The sequence below is a fragment of the Myotis yumanensis genome, unplaced genomic scaffold (genome assembly GCF_028538775.1).
Source record: "Myotis yumanensis isolate MYYU_CA2020_CCGP unplaced genomic scaffold, mMyoYum1.0.hap1 SCAF_10, whole genome shotgun sequence".
Lineage (NCBI taxonomy): Eukaryota > Metazoa > Chordata > Mammalia > Chiroptera > Vespertilionidae > Myotis > Myotis yumanensis.
This window is the reverse complement of record NW_027223761.1, coordinates 55,114,609-55,137,683: the sequence shown is the minus strand read 5'-3', so window position 1 is coordinate 55,137,683 and position 23,075 is coordinate 55,114,609. Positions and strand designations below refer to the sequence as shown.

The following is a 23,075-nucleotide window of genomic DNA, read 5'->3' as shown; positions in this document are numbered from 1 at the left end:
TCGTCATCGTTTTACCAAAATATGGCGTCTCCGTCCATGGCTCCGTGGTCCAATAGTCATCTCTTCTATCTTTGCGCACCTGTCCCATGAGAACAATTAACCCTAAAAACTTCTTCATCTCTTGAGGGGTTATATCTTTCCACTTTAGGCTTTTTTTTGAAAGTTTGAAATTATTCCTATTTTGATTATAATACCTGTTTGACTCCTCTACAAGAAATTCAAAAAAATCATCTCCGATAAATAATTTCACGGCATCTTCTATATTATTTATAACAGCATCTGTGTTTAATCCTTGATGCCCTAAAAAATCTTCTAAGACCGGTGGATTATCAACATGCGACCATTCTTCTCTCCCGCCTTCTATATCTGACTCTGAGTCAGAGCTGGAGCTCGAAATTCTTCGTCGCCTCAATGTCCTGGGACGCACCATTACTTCATCATCACTAGAATCTTCATCACTTGTACTCGCATTTTCAAGATCGCTATCACAAGAATAATTGGACAACTTGTCTGCACAAAACTCATCATCACTATAGTCTGAATGCTGCGACATTCTAGATGCCCCACGTTGGACGCCAGACTACACTATAAAATGTAGTCTTGGTGTCTTGGTAACCTGTTTTGCTGGGGTCCAATCCCAGCAGGTCCAGGGGTCCCCAAAGGTGTGGATGGAGTCGGCGAAGAAGGAATGACACGAAGACAGCCTTCAGTTGATCAGCAGCCTAGTCAGGACCTCTAGCCAGGATCTCCAGCCAAAGTTCTGGTCGGAGTTCTGGTTAGGAACTGATCAGGATCTGATGTTTATTGTCTTGTTACATCTATATTTATACCAGCCCATTTTAATCCTGTCAATTTTTATTACAAAGGTTAGGGCGTTTCTTATCTCCATTCCAGGGAGTAAAGATTATGTAGCTTAACTACCCGCCTGGCACTTAATTAAGGGGTTGTATCCCCTCCCTAACCTCAGGGAAAGATCCCCACCTGGGGAAACAACCTTTCTCGGAGAGGTGACCTTGGTTAAAACACATGGCGCTAAAGAGAGCAAACATATTAAGAACAATATGCTATATATGCCAGGTCCCTTGAAACATATGCTGTGCAGATGTTTCTTTCCTGCAGCGACTGTGTCAAGCAGCAAGGATGGACCGGCTCCCGGCACTGTTTAACATAAGGTTTGCAGAATACAAAAGCAGGTCTAACATGGGTTCCCAGTTGGATTTGTGGAAATCATATTGATCACATCTGGTTATCTATTCGTTAGTTTTCATGTACTGGATCCCAGCATGTGCCGAGCAGTCCAGGAGAAATCAAAGCAGGTCCACTGAAATGGAGCTGGTATAAACTCCTCAACGCTGAAGGTCGAATTATGATCACATGTCCAAGTCTCCTAATTAAAAGAAAAGTGACTCGAGCCCCTCAGTCTAGATGAGTGTGAATCTTGTGTCACATTCTTAGGAACCCTTTCCCTTCTTCTAGGTCTTCTAAGAATGTTGGGGGGTGTCTACTGCCCTCTTAGGAGAGCCATTTGACTTCTACTTCAAGCTAAGCTAAGCCCCGGGATCCAGTGTCCACGCTAGTCCTTGATGCCCCAAGGTGTTGCTGTTGAAAATGGATGCCCACTGTTGTCCAGGTCCTGTCAGATGCCACTGCTGTCCAATTCACTGTGCAGAGCAGCATGGGACCTTGACTCCATTCTCTCAGTGCCGTGACCAACAGAGAATGGCCCCTCTGGACCTCCTTTTCACAAGATGCAACTGTTCTCCTGATGGAAGCCGGTCCACCCTTGCTGCTTGACACAGTCGCTTCAGGGAAGAAACATCTGCACAGCATATGTTTCAAGGGACCTGGCGTATATGGCATATGTTTGCTCCCCCTCTTAGCACTCTGTGTTTTAACCAGGACCACCTCCCCGAGAAAGGTTGTTTCCCCAGGTGGGGATGTTGGGGATTAATGGGACTAAGGAAGGGAATGAATCAGTAAAACCCCCTAGTGTTACAGAAACACCATGTACTACTTATGAAGAACTTAGACTAAGACTGTTGGCAATAAATTTGGGACTTGTTGGGCCCACATCCCCAGGGGTCTACCCACCAGGGAAAGCACCAAAGCCTATACCCCTGGAAACCCACCGACACAGGGCAGTCCCAGGGAAGGCAAGCAGCGGGGCTGGGAGGACATAACCTTTACTGGGTAGGATAATCTCCTTCAGTCACTTCCTGGTAGCCTATCAGTAGAGCAGTAGAATAGTGACCTTGGAATAGCCCTTATAATGGAACACAGAGATTAACCTAGACAAGATTAAAATCAACAGAATTAGATAGAGACAGGATTTTTGGCAAAGGTCAGATAAGAAACTATGGACATGAAACAAGGGAAAAGCTAATAGTTGAGCTGGGTTTTAAAGGATGAATAGGAGTTTACCAGGAGAAGGAAAAGAATAAGGGAATTGCCTGGCCACCATGGCTCAGTGGTTGAGCATTGCCCTATAAATCAAGAGATCCTGGTTTGATTCTCAGTCGGGGGACATGCCCAGGTTGTGGGCTCCATCCCCTGAGTGGAGCATGCAGGAGGCAGCCAATCAGTGATTCTCTCTCATCATTGATGTTTCTATCTCCCTCTCCCTTCCTCTCTGAAATCAATAAAAATATATTTTTTAAAAGAATAAGGGAATTTGTTGCAGGAAGAACTACTTCTTTAGGGTTTGGTACAGGTGTGAAAGCTGAAATCTTTATTAGACATGAAAACCTCCCATGAACATTATCATTTGGGTTGGGGTGTGAATTAGCTGTTCAGATCAGTCTATGTGGTGTTATGTACTTGTCTTTTGGGGGCAATATCTAGTAAACAAGAGCATAATACTATATTGGCTAATTGTTAGAAAATTTGTTTGTTAGAAAAATCAATACATGCTAATATTAAAAATTTAAATATTTTAGGTACTATACAATGTTGAAAGTTAAAACCCCCTTTCATCCCATCTCCCAGAAATAACCAAAGCAATAACAATTGTATTCTCCTCATGAATTTTTCTATGCATATATTACTAATTATGTGTGGATATATTTACATTTTCCCCCAAATTGAACTTATGATACTTATCATTTTAAACTTGCTACTTTTAACTTAACATTTCTTGGATAGCTTTCTATATCAGTGCATAGAATTATACTTAGTTCTTTTAAGAAATATTTTTCATTTTATTTATACCACTTTTCTTTATGTTTATTTACACACTACATAAATAAATTGTCAATGTAATAAAAATGATATATGTAAATCAATAGCCTGTCATGACCCCCCATCTAATTACACTTGTTTATCCAGAGGTAAATTGTCTGTTGGTACATGTCTTTTTATGTTTCCTTTATTCATTTACACATGTTTGTGTATAGCATTTTCTTTTTTATAAAAGGGAGGGTGGGCAATGTTGAGTTTAGATATTATCACATTTCCAAGCCTGAAAGAACACACAGTGACTGAAACCTGCCCATCACTCCAGGCCTTTTTTTTCTCAAGGCCCTCCATTCTCACTTGTATTGTGGCCACTGCAAACATAACATAGGCACTGGAGATTGAGCCACATTAAAGAATGAGGTGCATCAATAAGACCCTCCTGGGATAACAGACCCCTTGGCATTCTTTTCTGGGGGCTTTAGCCCCTCAAAACCAAGCTCAGGAGAAACAAATGGCAAAAAGAGGAATGTGTGTGGGCCCCTTGGGCTCCCAAGTGCCTCAGCCTTCAGGTTTAGATCGAGTTTTTTTCAAGGGCTCTAGACTGCTTTGCCTCTTGTAGCCAGAGGGATGGAGTTTGAAGCATGTACGATCTTGGAAAAAGCGCAACTGAGCAAGGTCTAATCATCAGTGACTGGAAGAGCAATGTGCAGTAAGAGCCAAGTGGGATTTAACTCAAAGGCATTTTGAAAGTTTGCTTCAGAGTTAGAATTGCAGCTTTCTGCCCCAAATTTTGCCACAAATATTCTATAGGCATTTTTTAAAAGCCCCCAGAGCCCTTAACTAATGTTATTTAAGGAAATTTTATGTGACTAATTGTACAGATTGTTTGCTAACTTTTGAGCAAGAAATGATCTCAAAATACCCTGATGTCTACTGATATTTCAAGGTAAGAGAATACTCTGGAATGCTTCCCATTTTCCAAATGTAATATTTTCCAAAATAAATGTTGGAGTAGCTGCATGGTTGATACCCTGTGAACATTTTAATTCACACAATAATATTCTGGAGTTTATGGAAGCTTGGCCTTTTCCCAAGAGGTTTGGAAGTCCAAAAGTCGGCTGTTTCTTCTCAGTGGGAGAAAAAATGGAGGATATGAATCAGAATTGGTAAATTGGAGAGGAGGTCACAAACGGAATGGAGCTAAATAGGGAAAAGTGCAGTGCAATCTTCAGTGGGAGGAGAGCCAGTTGCACAGAGGGGAAGGGCTGGTTACCATTAAAGGCTTCAAAATTAGGCCCTTGGAGGAGACTCGAATAGGGAAGTTAACAACCCCCCCGTTTCTCTCTCTTCTAGAAGACGGGGCTGGTATAACGAGATCCAGGTGCAACCCATCCTTATCTGTTCAGAAGCCCCCCCGAAACCTCCGATGCTTGTAGCTCCTGTGCCTCCTCTTCCAAGGAGCCTGCCCTGATGGCCATATTGCAGTCATCAGATGACATCACACTGTCAAGATGATCTGTTTCCTTCTCCTTTGCCCATGATCTGAGATTCTTGAGACCAGGATATGAAAGCACACACAATCCTTTTGTGCTGGATGTTGATTGAATGAGCCTCTCTGGCTGGAAATAGCCCTTCCCTCCTCTGAGCTCTCTTGGCGCTTGGCACTTACCTCACTCATATAATTTTTTTCACATTCTACTTTGTACTGTAATTTCTGTACATGTTAGCTCCATTATTAGACTCAGAATTCTTCTATGAGAGATGAGATAATGCATGTGAAGTATGCCCCGTGTCAGCTGAATAAATGATAGCTACTATTATTTGTGTAATGGGGTGCCTGGAGGAGCAGAAAATGTATTTTATTTTAAAAAACAAGCTTCAGCCCTGACCGGTTTGGCTCAGTGGATAGAGCGTCGGCCTGCGGACTCAAGGGTCCCAGGTTCGATTCCGGTCAAGGGCATGTACCTCAGTTGCGGGCACATCCCCAGTGGGGGATGTGCAGGAGGCAGCTGATCGATGTTTCTCTCCCATCAATGTTTCTAACTCTCTATCCCTCTCCCTTCCTCTCTGTAAAAAATCAATAAAATATATTTAAAAAAAATAATAATAAAATAAAATAAAATAAAATAAAAAACAAGCTTCAGAGAATCACTTTGAAGCAGATCTTTGTTTTGCAAGAATGAGTTGAGAAACCCTTCTTAATTATACAACTGCAAGAGACCTATTGCCACGGAAGAAGGGAATAATGGGACATCTTAGTATTGAAATATCTATTCTTTCCCCATCCCCTTCAATAGAAAGCTGGGATCGTGGTCAGTGCTGAGTTGCACCACTTCAGGAGGCACCATTCATATTGTAACCAATGTGGTGGGTGCCTGTACTCTCTGAAGATGTCTGAGACATACACCCTGAGAGATGTATGGCACCATGTCTGAGGGATACAATTCCTTCTGAATACAATATGGATGGTGCCCCTGAAGTGTTGCAAGGTGGCAGTCGTAAGAAGAGGAAATAAAGGGGCTCTGACCCTTTCTCTTTGAGGTTCAAGGTTAGTGGAACTCAGATGGACTGGGATGGTGCTGACTGAGATCGGTTGGCAGGAAAGAAGATGAAGGGCCCCAGAAAGGTACTATCCATAGCAGAAGGGCTGTCATTGGAAGGTTGGGCCCAGCAAATGAGAATGCCATTGGGAAACAGTAAGAACACCAGGAGTGTATACTAAGTGAGCCAAGTGAAATGCACTGAACCTCGAAGGCAAACATTGGTGAGTCATGCAGCAGGGCAGGATCTGGACCAGCAATAGTATTACCACAGCCATAGTCAAGCCCAGTGAGAGAATAGCGGGGACCCAGTGTGGCAGAAAAACAGAAACTTTTGCATTGATCAATTCACCAGTTTTCTCTCAATTTGGCTTTTGGAAGTGGGTCATAACCCTTTGGTCTAAGGAAATGTTTTGAATTCTTGAATAGTGCAGGGCAGAGAGATCCAGGGTGATGCAAAATTAGGTTTACATGAGTACATGAAACATAGAGTTTATTCTTGTGTTATTATTTGGAAATTACTGTATTATTTTCCATACGAACAACGTAAACCTACTTTTGTCCCACCCTGTATTGAACTTTCTGCAAATGAAGGCAGAGCAGTTAATTGAAGAGACTGAAGGGATATAATTATATTTGGATTCCAGAATGATAAATGAGGTCATCATGGTTTTATCTTCTTTATCATCGGCATTAGCTTTGTACACTCAGAGCATCGGGCACATGATGGGTGACCCATGAGACCAAGGGATCTCAGGAAGCTCACTTTCTTAATAAAATGGAGAATTCAGCCCTTCCCAGAGTCCCAATGTGAGACAGACTCCCTGGCCAACTCAAGAAAGACCTGAATCACCACAGGGCAACTATAACCAAAACACCTTCCTGGGCTGCCTGCAGAGCAGGTCGGAAAACCGGAGCCGATCTGGAACACCCTTTCCCTGCTGCTCTGCATTTCACCTGAGGCTGGTCTCAATTTCACTTCAAGGTCCCTGTCCTGCACAGTGTATGCTCAGCTTATGACTGACCAGCCAGCTGGCCGAGTGTAAAGTTCCCATGTTGAAAGAATTGGAATAGTTCATGATCAATTTATTCTAGACATGAGATCAGAGTGACAATCCAAGGAAACTAGATCCTTGTGGTTTTATTTATTATTAAAAATTAAATATATCATATCAAGAGAAGCATTCCATTTATAATTTTTTAACCATATAAACAAGAGTTCCTTCTGGCCCCACCTTTTCTGACTACAGTGTGATGGTCAAGATCATGGGCTTTGGGCCAATCAGCACTAGATTTGAATCATGTTTTTGCAACCTTTTAGTTGACTGATCTTCAACAACTCAACTTCCAAAGTGTGTTCTGGTGTATAAAAGGGGATTACAAGTGTACAAAGTTCATAAAATTAAATGAGAAATTTAATGTTAGGCACCATGCCTGACACAGAATAAGCACTCAATAAATGTTAGCTACCACTATGTTTTATTTCCTTCATCACCAAACTCTTCTCTGCTCCCTTTTACTTATTTCATGTTCACACTTGAACCCACGGCAAAAACAACCAAAATTCAAAAAAAAATTTCACATAATCATATATTATTAGATCATTGCTTTGTAAAAATGCATCACACAACACAAGTCCTTTGCTTTTTGCTTTTCTCATTTAATTAGTGAACACGGATGTACTTCCAGATCAACAGATTGAGACCAAATTCATTCAAAATATACCTGCCAAATATGATTGTGTCACAGTTTATTCTACTTTCGCTTATCCCTGGATATTCAGGATTTTCCAGTTCTTACCACCAATGTTGCAATAAGTATTCTGGTATATAAACCCTTTAGTATACACCTATTACTTCTGCAGAACATGCTCTTAGACTTTCAGGTCAATCTACATGTGTATGTGCATATATACTTTAAATTTTAATCGATGGTGCAAGGTGACTTTCCCCAAGTATCACATTCCCATAGTTCCACAAACTTATCAATTTGTCTGTGCAAATATTCAGAGAGGCAGAAAAGCATGATGGTTAAGAACAGAAGCTCTGGAAGAAGAGTACCTGGTATGAATCCTAGCTTTCCCATTACAGGCTGTGCAACCTTGATCAAGTTAAGTAACCATGCTGCACCTCAGTTTCATATCTGTAAAATGGGGGTAATAATGGTCCCTACTTATTATTAAAATGCGTAAAATGCTTGCAACAGTATCTGTCACATAATAAGTACTCAGTAAGGGTCAGCTACAATTATAGTTACAATGAATTGAAATCTTAATATGATCAACTCACTATATATCCTCCCGTGTTTTTGGATGTTGTTGTTTTTTTTATCATACAGGTATGGCAGAAAATTCTCCTGAACGTATTTCAATGGGATACAACAATCTCAGCAGTTAATAATAACAAGCCAATCCGGATTTTCCTGCTGTCCATAGCTGACACGTTGTTTAACAGTGTTCCTCCATGTGTTCTGAAAGTATGTCTTTCTGTCTATATTTTTCCTGTTTAACAAGCCCAGCCCCAGAGAGCAGTGTTCCTGCACTGTACACAACCACAATAGCTTATGGCCATGTTGATACAGAATAGCTGCCAAGTTTTCACAGCAACAAACAGAAAAATCTCCTTATTCTCAGCTCCATTTTTTATTTGAGAGGATGTCAATCTTTTTTGAAAGGAATTAACCCCCAGAGAAAATACAGTTTTTAGGTGTGTGTTTCTTACAAAGGACTAGGGTGAGCTCTTCATTTTTTGAGTCACTGTTAGAGGAATCCACTCTGCCTGCTCTGAGCTGTGTTGTTGGAGCATGCCGTGAACATTCCAAGGACGTGTTTATGCCAAATTCCAGTTTACCGTGGACTCAAACAAACAGAAAGATCAAATATTTGAAACTTCCTCTGCAGGCTACTGTTGTGACTAAGGGACAAAAGCAACAGACAGCAGGCTTAGAGACAGGAAGCTTTTCTGAAGCACCTTTCAGGGGCTTTTGCAGAATGAAACCACATTCAATTCCCCTGAACCCATCAGGCATTTACTGAGCACTTACTACATACAAGAAAGCATCCTAGGTACTGGTTGGGTGGAGCACCGAGAACTAGGAAAGGATTAGGGTACTCCATGGCTACCATTCTATTGGGGGAGAAAATATGCAGGCTACACATGAAATCTTTCCTGGTTTCTGTCAAGTAAGAGAAAATCCCACTCGGACTGACTTAAACAAATGAACAAAAGTTATTAGCTCATGTGAGGAAAGGTTCTGAGGAGCTGGCCTCAACTGGGGCTTGATTGGGGCTCATTGGAACCCCAACTCTCTCATCTTCTGGGTCTGCTCTCCCAAGTGCAGGCTTCGCTCTCAGATCCTATGTGCAGGGCAGATGGCTCCCTAGAGCACCAGGTCTACATCCTCCAAGACTCTACTAGTAGCCTGACAGAAAATAGGACTTCTTTCACAGCAGTGTTGTCTTGAAAGCGATTTGCAGTGGCTTGAATTTGTTTGCAAGCTTATCCCTAAACTTACCACAGTGACCAGAGGGATGCTGCCTTCTAACTGGTCAAGGCTGCATGACTCGGCCGGCCCTGGAGACAAGGATGAAGTCAGCACTTGTCAAGCAAGTGGAACGAGGTGGAGAAGATGGAAAATTCTTCAGAGGGGGAAATAAAACAATCAGAGTTCTATCGCCCGGAGAGGAAGAAACAATTCAAAAACAAGTATAACAGGGGAATACATATGGCATGATAAGAGGATCCGGAATAGGTATTTTCCGGTTTTAAGGATCTAAGAAAGAACCACTGAAGTGCAAACAAGAATGAAATGAAGTTCAAATCACTTCCTAGTCTGAGAATCTGTGATTATGGAGATTGCCCTAAAACACACAGCCATTATAAAATGCTGGCAGTGTGATTCAGGGCGGAAGAGTTCTTTCCGGCTCTGACGTCAGACAAGTCTGGGTGTAAGACCCAGTCTGCTCCTTACATAACCTTGGGTCTCAAAGCCTGTTTGCACCTATAATATAGGGGTAATAATAGTCCCTGCTTCATAAGGATTAAATGTGTTTATTATTATCCAGTCCCACATGTTGGGACTGGATTCCCAAGTCTTGAGAGAGTGTATGTCTTTTTTCTTTCTTTCTTTTTTTAAAAAAATATTTTTTATTGATTTCAGAAAGGAAGGGAGAGGGAGAGAGATAGAAACATCAATGATGAGAAAGAATCATTAATTGGCTGCCTCCTGCACGCCCCCTACTGGGGATCAAGCTCACAACCTGGCCATGTACCCTTGACCAGAATTAAACCTGGGACCCTTAGGTCCACAGGCCAATGCTCTATCCACAGAGCCAAACCAGCTAGGGCAAAGAGTGTATGTCTTTCTATCATTATCTTCCATTTTCTTTTTAGCCCACTGAAATTAGGGGTCCTCCTCATCAGACCAATTAAACTTCTCTTACTAAAGATAGGAATGACCTCCTAATAGCTGAAGCTAATGGATAATTCTCAGTCTTTGTTTGATCTGACTTCTGTATAATACTAACACTTTTTTTAAAAAAAAATATATTGTTTTTTTTACAGAGAGGAAGGGAGAGGGATACAGAGTTAGAAACATCGATGAGAGAGAAACATCGATCAGCTGCCTCCTGCACACCCCCTACCGGGGATATGCCCGCAACCAAGGTACATGCCCTTGACCGGAATCAAATCTGGGACCCTTCAGTCCGTAGGCCAATGTTCTATCCCTTGAGCCAAACCGGTCAGGGCAATACCAACACTCTTGATCACTACTCCCTCCCTTGAAATTCTTTAATCCATTATCTTCCATTATTTTTCATGTGTCTTTTCTTTCCATCGATATCACCCTTCCTTCTCTGTACTCTTCTAGGGATCCTCTTCCTCTGTCCACCTTAGATTTTGGGTTTTCTGGGAGTTTATCTTTGTTCTTTTATTAGGGATATGATTATCATCATGACTGCCTATTTATTTTTTGAATAGCATTTCTATGTTAGGGGAAATTCCCATATTTAAGTGTAAGTTTTCCAGTGTAGTAGTCATCCTCCTTTGCAACAAAAATGCAGGCACATACTCTTGATTCCTCCAATCACTTCTAACCATATGAGACTAAACTAGAAACCTGGTAGCCGTTAGTTTTCACCCTCCAGTTTCCCATCTTCTCCAGCTCCAAGCAACCACTAATTCACATTCTGTCTCTACAGTTCTGTACATTTCAATAAGTGGAATCATAAAGCATGTGGTCATTGGGGACTGACTTTTTCACTTAGCATAATGTTTTCAAGGTTCATCCATGTTGTAGCACATGTCGTACTTGATTCCTTTTTATGGCCAAATAACATCCCATTGTATGAATATATCATATTTTGTCCATATCGTAGTGGACATCTGGCTTACGGCAGGTTCTGTTATTACTACTACTACTTTATTTTAGAGATAAGAAAACTAAATCTCAGAGAAGTAACTTGACCACGTTCAGCCAGCTAGAAGGTGGCAGAACTATACACAAAAACCTAGGTGTATCTGATGCTTTAGTTCTTGCTCTTACCACTTGCTCTTACCACCGCCTCTTATCATGCTATAGAATCCTCACAAGAGGAGCGATATTGTGCGGATTCTATAGATACTGGCCTTCCCCCAAAAAATTCTCATTGAAAATCTTTTTAGGAGCATGACTAAAATTCCATTCTAAAAACAAAAAACAAGTAGGTAAAACTATGAAAAACATGTTTAAAAAAACAAGCAATTTTTTAGAAGAATTTATTTTCAAAGTTTGGGAAATTGTTTTCAGAAAAAAGTAAAATGACAAGAACACATGCAAAAAACAAAATCTTTCATTGAACTATGAACTCTTAGCAGAGGAAAGAACTTCGGAAGGAGTTGAGTCCCTCTCTCTCTGGAATCACTTCTAAAATGTCCCTCATTCTGCGACCAGTCTCCTGAAGCCCTTCCCACGTTCGATGTTCACATTTAAATAACACAAGTGCACAGAATCATTTCTTCTTGTTTTTGGAGCCGAGGACTGTGCTCTGTATGTTACAAAGCTGCTTCAAGGATGTGACCTTTCTCTAAAAAACATATAGTACAATGCCGGGAGCCGGTCCATCCTTGCTGTTTCAAGGGACCTGGCATATATGGCATACTGTTCTTAATATGTTTGGTCACCTTCTTGGCGCTATGTGTTTTAACCAAGGTCACCTCTCCGAGAAAGTTGGTTTTCCCAGGTAGGGATTTTCCCCTGAAGTTAGGGAGGGGATAAAACTCCTTAACTAAGTGCCAGGCGGGTAGTTAATCACTTTAACTACAAACAATCATGCTTGAGCTACATAATCTTTACTCCCTGGAATGGAGATAAGAAACGCCCTAACTTTTGGAATAGAAATTGATAGGATTAAAATCAACTGGTATAAATACAGATGTAACAAGACAACAGGACACAGAACCTAGACACAGAACCTAGAGACAGAACCTAGAGACAGGACTTGGCTGGAGATCCTAGACAGAACCTAGAGACAAGACTTGGCTGGAGATCCTACACAGAACCTAGAAACAGAACCTATCGAGAGAACCTGGCTGAAGAACCTAGAGAGAGAACCTACACACAGAACCTAGAGACAGAACCTAGTGAGAGAACATGGCAAAAGATCCTGGACAGAACCTGGCTACAGAACTTGGCAGGAGAACCTGGAGAAGCTGGATGGAGAACCTAGCGAGAGAACATGGCACCAGAACATCTGGTGGGAGAACCTTGCTATGCTGATCAACTGACGTAGCCTCCATGTCATTCCTTCTTCGCCGACTCCGTCCACACCTTTGGGGACCCCTAGACCTGCTGGGGCTGGACCCCAACAGTACAAAAGGCCTGTCTCCCTTATTTTATTATTTCTTATGTTTTAAATGATTAAAAATTATGTGTTGCTTTTATGAGATGACCTTTGTCATCAGTTTGAATCCCCAGTTTGTTTAAATCCAGGCCCCCAGAATTTGGTCCCACCCAGTTGGCCCAGAGCAGCCAGTCAACATCTGGAATTGTGGTCAAGGTGGGTTTCCTACCAGGAACTGAAGTAACCATGCAGAGTTCCAAGCCCGAGTAAGTCTTTTCAACTTCCTGACCTCTGTGCCAGCCTTCTCCAGCTCTTTATTGTAGTTGAAGCTGATTTCTTATATCAAAATTTCTAAGTCCCTTATCATGACGGATCATGAGTGATGGATGCCTTAGAACCCAGAGCAGAAAGGATCCCAGCCTTCTCCACAGCAATGTATCCTGCACCAACAATGACACTGCAGCTAGGCAATCTTCCAGTTAAAAAATAATCCATCACTGGCTAGTCCTGGATTGGCACCTGGCTCTCCTGCAGATGTGAGGGTGCGCCACCTGTTGCAATCAGGATGGGAGGAGCAATGGATTTCCCCCCATTGATCTCTACTGTGGGCTTGGGATCACACAGGAACCCTGCATGGCCAGGGAAGATTTCTATAAGGGCCTTGGTTAGATTATTTTGATAGATGGTGTTCAGGTTGCTCATAGAGACATCCCACTTTTCCTTAATAACTCGCCAACTGAACTTACTTATCACAACTTTGAAAATCAACATGATCATGTATGAATTCAGAGTGGACAGCTGTGTTCCACATTACCTTTTTGGGTACACTTTCGGACATTCATGCAAGTGTCAACCAGCTTGTGGCTCTCCACCACGGTGACCCTGGCATCCAGCTTGGCAGCCTGAGACACACTGACCAGCCCACCTGAGCCACTGCCGATCACCACATAGTCGTAGTCTGTGGCCCTGAGAGCAGGTGAAGGATCCTGCGAGGGAATTAAGCAATTTTTTTAAAGCAGGAAAATAGAGCTTAGCTATCATATTTTAAATCTACAACAAATAAATATTAATACATAAAACTAACATAGCACTTACTGTAAGCTTCTAAGAAGATATATTGATTTGTCACCGTAACTGTTTGAGATGCATGTACATTCATGTCCCCATTTTGCAGATGAGAAAATTGAGGTGCTGAGTAGAAGTAATTTATAGAGCTGATGGGTGGTAGGGCTGGTATTTGAATTCAGGCAGTCTGAACTCTAGATTTGGAGTTTTTTTAAAAATAGATTTTGGGTTCTTAATCACTTCCCTCCTAAGCCAAACAAACTAACTAACAAACATAATAAAAGCAAAGAAAGAAAAGAATGGTTATCAAATCTCTAGGAAGGAGGCTGTTTAAAAGTAATAAAAGGTAACACAATATTAAAAAGCAATACACTGGAGTACCCCAAAAATGTTATTCTGTGCCCCAGAAAAACCAAAATCAAATGGAAAGCAACAAACATGAAGAAAGTATCTGCAGTATATATGGAAGATAACAATTAACTCACATGAAAATTAATAAGAAAAATTATTAAATGGCCAAATAGAGAGATGAAAAAGGACATAGATGATTTTCAAAATAGAAATACTTATTTGAGAAAAAATATTTAACCTCATTAATAATGAAAGAAATACTAGTTGAGCCAATGATAAATTTGTTTTCCCTACCCAATTAAAAAAAATACACAAGCTTCTTACTAGTAGTTGGTGAACACACGAAGATGTGGGTGCACCCACAGAGGTCATGGAAACTCTGTGCCCTTTCCCCATACCTTGCCCTGTTCATTTCTTCCACCTGGCCTGTTCCTGAGTCACAACCTTTTGTAATAAACTGATAAACAGTATGTTTGCATAAGGATTCTAGGAACTAGCTTCAAAAAAATGCAGACTCTGACCTTTAGGCAGTCCAGCTCCAGGCATTTGCTGACCTTCAAATGTAAAACCAGGATAACAAAACCAGGGATGACGCACACCAGTCCATCACTTAACCAGTTTGAAGTCCTAATCAGAGTAGACTCTGTGGTGTGTGCATAGAGAACTTTTCAACCCCATCCCCTTGATCTCTTTGTTCTGTTTTCCCTCTTCCTCCTTATAAAAAACTCTGTCTGCACTGAGAGGTTAAGATGGTCTTTGGGACGAGAGTCCCCCATCTACTCAGGCTGCCAGCTCTTGAATAAACCATTTTTCCTTACACCAAAACAAGCAAGTAAACAAAGAAACAAATGCTGATATCAGACTGTATCAAAAGACCATAGTAATCGAAACAGCATGGTACTGGCATAAAAACAGCTGTATGGATCAATGAAACAGAATAGAGAGCCCAGAAATAATTCCACACCTTTATGTCAATTAATATTTGACAAAGGAAGAAAAAAAAATGGGTAAAGATAGTCTATTTAATAAATGGTGCTGGGAAAATTGGGCAGATACATGCAAAAATATGAAACTAGGCCATCTTCTTACACCATACACAAGAATAAAAACTCAAAAATAGATTAAAGACAAATGTTACATCTGAAACCATAAAAATCACCAGTGTGGGGTGTGCAGGAGGCAGCTGGTCAATGATTCTCTCTTATTATTGACTAGTAGCCCAGTGCACGAAATCCATGCACTGGGTTAGGCAGGGGAAAGGGGCCCCTCAGTCTGGCCTTCACCCTCTCCAATCTGAGACCCCTCAGGGAATGTCCAACTACCTGTTTGTGCCCACACTTTTAACAGATAACAGCTCCATTGTTGTTTCTTTCTTATGCTTAAAACCATTGGAATTAGTAGGTATTCAAAGTGTGTATACATTTTGCGGGGACACCCTGTATATCTCTAGTCAGTGGTGAAAGAAACCAACAGCAGATTTGGAACCCCCAGACAGGGAACCTTGCTCACTCCCCACATGTCTCCCCACTTCACTTTCCACCTTCGTGGGCAGCAGGAGAATTAACGTTTTCTCTCATTAATTCGGAAAAGCATGTCCTGTCACTTGTTGCCCGGCAGGAGTGCGCTAGGCCCCAAGCAAGCGAGGCTCAGTCAGGGCAGCCTTCACTCATGGGTGCTGGCACCCAAAGTGCACATTCCTCCTCTACAGTCGCCCCGACTATCCCACTGTTTCACTGAGAGGACGGAATTCCTCTCTGCCTCTGGGTTCTTGATCTTGAACGCTAACCGAAGGCACCTCATAGAGGGCCGCCCACGCCCACCAGGTGTGTCTGTCTGCACCTGCTCCTGCCTCAGCACCTGCATTAACCCCTCAGAAGTGATCTCGTACCTGCACTGGCCTCCGTGGGAACTGGCCATCACCACTTTGCCCTCTCACTGTCATCTCACAGGCGCCCACCCTCAGCACCCAGAACAACCAGACACTCTCCAAAGAACATGAGCGCATCAGAGGGGATGTGTGCACATCCTGTGGGGGTGGTAGGCATGCTGGGTTGATGGAAGTGCGGTGGAGAGGCGGGGGAAACTTGTGCACGCCTTGATTTGCAACTGTTGCAGGCATGGGAGGGTGACAGTGTGCTGGGGGATGTTCGCACGCCAGGAGGGGATGTGCACACTGGAGGCCTCTGGCTTTGCAGATCCGCAAACCCCCATGGTGAGGCCAGGAGGACGTCAGTCTGGCCCGCCACGGTGGCTGTTCCTGCGATCCTGCACCTTTTGGGCCAGGAGGCGGATCTTGCGCAGCCACTCCTGGGCGCTGATGGCCTGCAGGCGCTACTTCAACTCAGCCTGCAGGCTTCGCTTGGCATGCTCACAGCTGTCACCACCACCATGTGGGGAGTACAGGCCGCCCTCTGCCGGCCTGCCTCCCCTGTCCAGAGGCTCTCTGCGCTGCTCACCTGCCCAGAGTGACTCGGGCTGGGCAGAAGCCAGGCGTCCTGCCCTGCCCAACCCCAGCCGATCTGCCCCTGTGCGAGCTGCCGCCCCGCCAGGAAGGGTCACGGATCCAGGTCCCGGGACAGCGGACAGCCTCAAGCACTGCCCCCCGCCCACCAGGTCACAGATCCGGGTCCCAGGACTGTGGAGAGCCTCAAGCACTGCCCCCCGCCCGCCAGGTCACAGATCTGGGTCCCAGACCGCGGACAGCCTCAAGCACTGCCCCCCCCCCCCCCCCCCGGCAGGGTCATAGATCCGGGTCCGGACCGCAGACAGCCTTCCCCGCTGCCGCCTGCCTTCAGTATGCAAATTAGCCGCCATCTTGTTGCTTCAGGGTGGGGGTCCCCACTGGGGTGCCTGGCCAGCCTGGATGAGGGGATGATGGCTGTTTGCAGCTAGTCAGACCCCCTTCAGGGTGGGGGTCCCCACTGGGGTGCCTGGCCAGTCTGGGTGAGGGGCTGAGGGCTGTTTTCAGGCTGGCGGGTGACTGAAGCTCCCAGCCTCTTTTTTTTTTTTATTCTGGGATTTATTTACCTTCTATGGCTGTCACTGGAGCTGAGAGCCGGCTTTAGTTCTGAGGCTCAGCTCCAGCTTGAGGCCTCAGCTGCTGAAAGCAGGTATCTAGTTTGTTTGGGTTCTATAATTGTAACACTGTTGCAGTCCTGCTCGCTCCAGCTCTGACGGCTGAAAGCAGGTTTCTGGAGTTTGTTTAGGTTCTATAATTGCAACATAGTTGCTTAGACTGCAGCTCAGAGCCCAGCAGCGGCTGGGAATGTTGGCTTCCTCCATCACTGGAGCAAGCAAGCCTCCTGTTCCTTTCAGCTGCCTGGCTGCCGGCCACCATCTTGGCTGGCAGTTAATTTGCATATCCTGCTGATTAGCCAATGGGAAGGGTGTCGGGGTTATGGTCAATTTGCATGTTTCTCTTTTATTAGATAGGATGTTTCTATCTTTCTCTCCCTCTCCTTACCTCTCTGAAATCAATACAAATATATTTTTAAATAAAGAAAACATAGGCACTAAAATCTTGGACATTCCTTGTAGCAATATTTTTTCTGATATATCCCCTCAAGCAAGGAAAACAAAAGAAACAATAAACCAATGGGACTACATCAAATTAAAAAGTGTTTGCACAGCAAAAGAAACCATCAACAAAATGAAAAGACAACCAACTAAATGGGAGAACATATTACCAATGATATATCTGATAAGGAGTTAATATCCAACATTTATAAAGAACTTATAAAACTTAACACCCCCCCGCCAAAAAAAAAAACAATCCAATAAAAAAATGGGCAAAGGAACTGAATAGACACTTCTTCAAAGAGGACATACAGATGGCCAATAGACATATGAAAAGATGCTCAATGTCACTGAGCATCAGAGAAATGCAGATTAAAACCACAATGAGATATTACCGCACACCTGTCAGAATGGCTGTCATCAATAAATCAACAAATACGTGTTGGCAAGGATGTGAAGAAAAGGGAACCTTCATACACTGTTGGTGATAATGCAGATTGGTGCAGTCACTGTGGAAAGCAGCGTGGAGTTACCTCAAAAAATTAAAAATAGAAATGCCTGACCTTGCTGGTTTGGCTCAGTGGATAGAGCGTTGGCCTGCAGACTGAAGGGTCCCAGGTTTGATTCCGGTCAAGAGCAGATACCCGGGGTGCGGGTTCAATCCCCTGTGGGGGGTGGGGCGTGCAGGAGGCAACTGATTAGTGATTCTCTCTCATCATTGATATTTCTATCTCTCTCTCCCTCTCCTTGCTGCTCTGAAATAAATAAAAATAATTTTTTTTTTAAAAAGAAGAAAGAAATGTCTTATGACCCAGTGATTCCACTTCTGGGAATATATCCAAAGAAATCCAAAACACTAATTCAAAAAAATACATGCACCCTAAGTTCATTGCACCATTATTTCAAATAGCCACAATTTGGAAGCAGCCTAAGTGTCCATCAGTAGATGAGTGGATAAAAATGCTGTAATACATTTACACAATGGAATACTACGTATCTGTAAAAAAGGGAAATCTTACCTTTTGCGACAGCCTGGATGGACCCGGAGAGCTTATGCTAAAGGGAAATAGCCAGTCAGAGGAAGACAAGTACAATATGATTTCACTCATATGTGGAATCTAATGAACAAGGGACTAAGAAAACAAAACAAAACTCATAGACACAGACAACAGAATGGTGATTACCAGAGGGAAAGAAGGTGGAGGGAGGTAGGAGAGGGTAAAGGGGGCATAAATGGTGATGGAAGGAGACCTGACTTGGGGTGGTGAACACACAATACAGTATACAGATGTATTATAGAATTGCACACCTGAAACCTAAATAATTGTATTGACCAATGTCATCCTTATAAACTAAAAAAAGAAAAAAAATTAAAAAGAAACAAACAAAAAAATACACAATATTAAAGTAGACCAACTAGTCTTGGCCAGGGTGTAATAAACCGGCGTTGTCAAACATTGCCTTTCTGTCAAATTGCCTTCTAATATAAGCCAAGAATTTTAAATATTCATATAATTTGATCTGTCCTGGCAACCTAAAGACATAAGTATAAATCTAGAAAAGGCTTAATATTCAATGACACGCATAACAATTCAGAGGAAAAATATTGAAAGCTATTAAAATACCTAACAGTAAGGAAATAGTTACATAGATTAAACAGTAAGGAAATAGTTACATAGATTATTCAATAAATACACATTGTTCTGCATTAAAACTATATTTATCCAATAATGTAAAAAGTTGGGGAAATATTCCTGTCATATTTAAATGAAAAAAAGCCACAACACAAATTTGTATTTATTATAGAATGTATATGAGCACAAGTATTAAAGAAATAATCCAGTGAAAGACTAAAGAGAAACATATCAAATATGCTAAATCATTATTTTTTCTTTCTACATTTTGTTATTTACAAAAATTTTTTAAATGTATTTTTATTGATTTCAGAAAGGAAAGGAAAGGGAGAGAGAGATAGAAACATCAATGGTGACAGGGAATCATTGATTGGCTGCCTCCTGCACACCCCCTACTGGGGATTGAGTCTGAAACCCGGGCATGTGTCCTTGGCCGGAATTAAACCCGGGACTCTTCAGACCGCAGGCCAATGCTCTATCTGTTAGGTCGGAGAAAGCCCAGGACTGGATACATGCAGACATGTGATGAGATAATGGACCCTCCCTGGAATTCCTAACAGATCAGCGTGCCAGACACAGATACCGGCCCCTCCCTGGAATCCACACGACCCCCAAACAGATACTGACTCCTTCCTGAATACCCTGCTGACCCCCTGTGGCAGAAACTTCCTCAGTTCATGCCCCCGCCCCTCACCCAACCACAGTATAAAACAAAGTGCCTCCCTCCCTGTGGGCGCGAATCCACGGGCCCTGCCTTTGGGGTTCGTGGGTCGCCCAGGGATGCAGCATTAAACTCTCTCTCCTTCCCTTCTCTTTAACCATTTGGTTCTCTTCGTTCTTTACGCCGCTTTCTGGGCCACCTAACACTATCCACTGAGCCAAACCGGCCAGGGTCCAAATTTTTAATAATGAACACTGATTACTTTTACAATGGGGAAAAACAGTAAAATAAACTTTGCTTTTAGAAAACAGTTAATGGTAAGGAATATAGTCAGTAATATGGTAATAACTATAATGGGTGTCAGGCGGGTGCAAGACTTATCGGAGGGGATATGCAAATGTCTGACTCTAACCACTACGCTGTACACCTGCAACGAATATAATATAATGTCAACTGTAATTGAAAAGTTAAAAAAAAAAACACAGGGAAGAGGGAGTGAGGAGGCATGGGAGATATCTGTAATACTATCATCAATAAAAAATGTATTTTAACTAATTAGAATTTATATATGCAGTAGTGAATACTATTAACCAGCCAAAACATGTCCCATTGTGCTTTTACCTTATAAATGAAGTAATTAAAGTTTAGCTAGTGAGGTTCATTCCTCAACCCTCAAAAAAAAAAAAAAATATATATATATATATATTAAAAAAACAGTTAATGAATTGTGTTATGTGTTGAGCTGACTGATCCCAATTACTCCTGTCTCTCACTGACACCACTATCTGCCTAGGGGAGTGGGGAGCATCATCCCTTTGAAGCGCCAGCTCTGGAGATAAGCCTCCATTGACCTGTGGGCCTGCTGATTTGCAAGCAACGCCAGATAAGGAATTTTAAACACCACAGAGCCACAGGCTGGTCTGCATCAGGAGAGCCCTATCAGCAGAGTTTTTGTTTCTGCTGGTCAGTGGCCCTGAAAGAAAGCCAGATTACACTGTAGCTTTTGCACTCTGTCCGGGACCCGGGCTCCACCGCTTAAAGAGCTGAGATGGATGGCTCTGGCAGCAGAGGAATGCCTGGCCGGGGAGATAGAGGAGAAAGACACCCGGTGCTGAAGGAGGGAGATAAGATCTCCAAACAAAGACACTGTTAATAGGTTCCAAAGTCCCAGGAACAAACAGAAACCTCTAGGGAAGAGGGAATCGCATGCCAGTTGGAATTCCCTGGCCTGGCCCATGGGAAGGGTTAGGAGCCCTCTGAATTCTTACTCCTGGTCTCATTCTCTCATTTGCCAATTTTTAATTGGGCACCCAGGATAAGCCAGCTAGATTTTGCTTACAGACTCCTAGGAGAGACAGACAGGCAGACAGACAATTAGGCTATGGCTGTGATATCAGGAACATCTTCAACTACTGAGAAAGGAAATTGACCAGGAAGGAAAACCTTGCCTTACAAGAGGAGTTAGCCTGTGAAGGTAAATGGGGTTAGGAGGGAAAAAGGGTTTCCCAGGCTAAGGAAATAGTTAAGACCCACAGACAAGAGAGATAAAGGGCTTTTGAGAAACATTAAGACATCTGGAATGAAGGATGGGAAGAGAAGTGGTTTCTTTCAGTTCCCCTTAGGTTAACTTACGGAAAAAATTAAGAGGCAACAGAAGAAAAATAAATTTGAGGGAGCCTTCTTCTTCCTTTCAAAACTTTGCCCTTTTCCCTTGTCCCACAGTATGCTGTTATTGGCTCTCTTAACCCTTGTGCTGCTGTGTCACGATTGCAGAGGAAATAAAGGGACAGAGGCAGCCCAAGGCTGAGGTCTGAGATTCACACAGAAGCTGTGGCCATCAAACACAGAAGGGACTAACCAGCCAGGCCAAAAGGTGATTCGTGTTGCCCGTACACTGCAACTGCAATCATTTTCAGCTCCAAGGGGTCCCGGGTGGGGGTGCGGATGTCATCCAGTCATTCTATGTATATCGAGTGCAGGGTGGGTATCCACTGGTGTACTTCACAGTCTCACTCGGGAGGTAATATATGCAAACACGAGTGGTATGTATTTAGTCGATAGGAGACACACTTTAATTGAGTCCTGATTCTGCGTTAAACACTATGTTAAGTGCTGGGGAGAAAAAAGATAGAAGGGAAAATAAAACTATCCTGAAATAGATCACGGTCTAGTAGCTATGTAGTGCAAAGGAAACGAGATGGGAAATTAGCATGGAAACGCCATTTAAAACTATAAGCTTCGTTTTCTTGTGAACCTAATAAGATAGATTCATTGGCTCTCTGTCTTTTTCTACAACTCATCTAAGGGCTGAATTGAATAACAGGTGGGTTTCTCTACACTCCTTCATATCTTTTGATCACCTATTTCTCCTGTGAGATGAGAAAACTCACAAGAATATGATATGGTAGGATATGGTCAAAACGATATGAAGTCAGAGAGCCTTGAGTTTGAACTTAGGACTATACTCATTCTACTTGTGTTCTTGGGCAGGTTACTCAACCTTTCTGAGCCTCTGTCTCTTCTAAAACAGATAACAATAGCTATGTGGCAGATAATGTTAGTGGCCAGCCCAGGGACAGTGTGCCCCTCTTTTTGCTATCAGAAGCTCTCGCAGTTTTGTCTGGGGGAGGGAAGTGCATAACCTAGGTGATGGCATACCCTAAGTGAAGGTGGGGGTCGGCAAACTTTTCTGTTAAAGGCCAGATAGCAAAATTTTAGATTCTTTTCAGGCTACGGAGTTCCTGTCACAAGCCTGCCGTAGTAGCATGAAAACAACCATGCACAATACTTAGATGAATGGGTGTGGCTGTGTTGCAACACTTTATTGACAAGAACAGGCAGTGTCCAGAACTGGTGCTTGTCTGCGCATCTCTAGTCTAAGGCCACCCTGACAATCCTAGTGCCTACTTTCTCCACTTCCTTGGCAACTAAAGGCACCCATCTCCAGTTCTGGCCAATGATATTTAAGGAGAAGTCTGAAGTAGGAGGGTTCTGGGAGTTGTGTTTTTTTTTTTAAAAAAAAACACCACATATTTTTTTATTTCAGAGAGGTCAGAAGAGGGACAGAGAGATAAAAACATCAATGGGACAGAGAGAATCATTGATCATCTGCCTCCTGCACGCACCCCACTGGGAATCGAGCCTGCAACCCGGGTATGTGCCCTGACCAGGAATCGAACTGTGATCTCCTGGTTCATAGGTCGACACTCAACCACTGAGCCATGCTGGAAGTATGACAGCTAAGATTTTGCTTTCCTGATTAAAAAAAAAAAGGGGGGGGGGGGGACTAATGTGGTGGCTCTATACTATCCTCC

The 23,075-nt window shown here is 42.9% G+C and overlaps 1 pseudogene; it reads right to left on the bottom strand.

Annotated features, from left to right (window-relative positions):
• Nucleotides 1-12,611: 12,611 nt before the first annotated feature.
• Nucleotides 12,612-15,867, bottom strand: LOC139018465 (glutathione reductase, mitochondrial pseudogene; annotated as a pseudogene).
• Between the last annotated feature and the right edge of the window lie 7,208 nt (nt 15,868-23,075).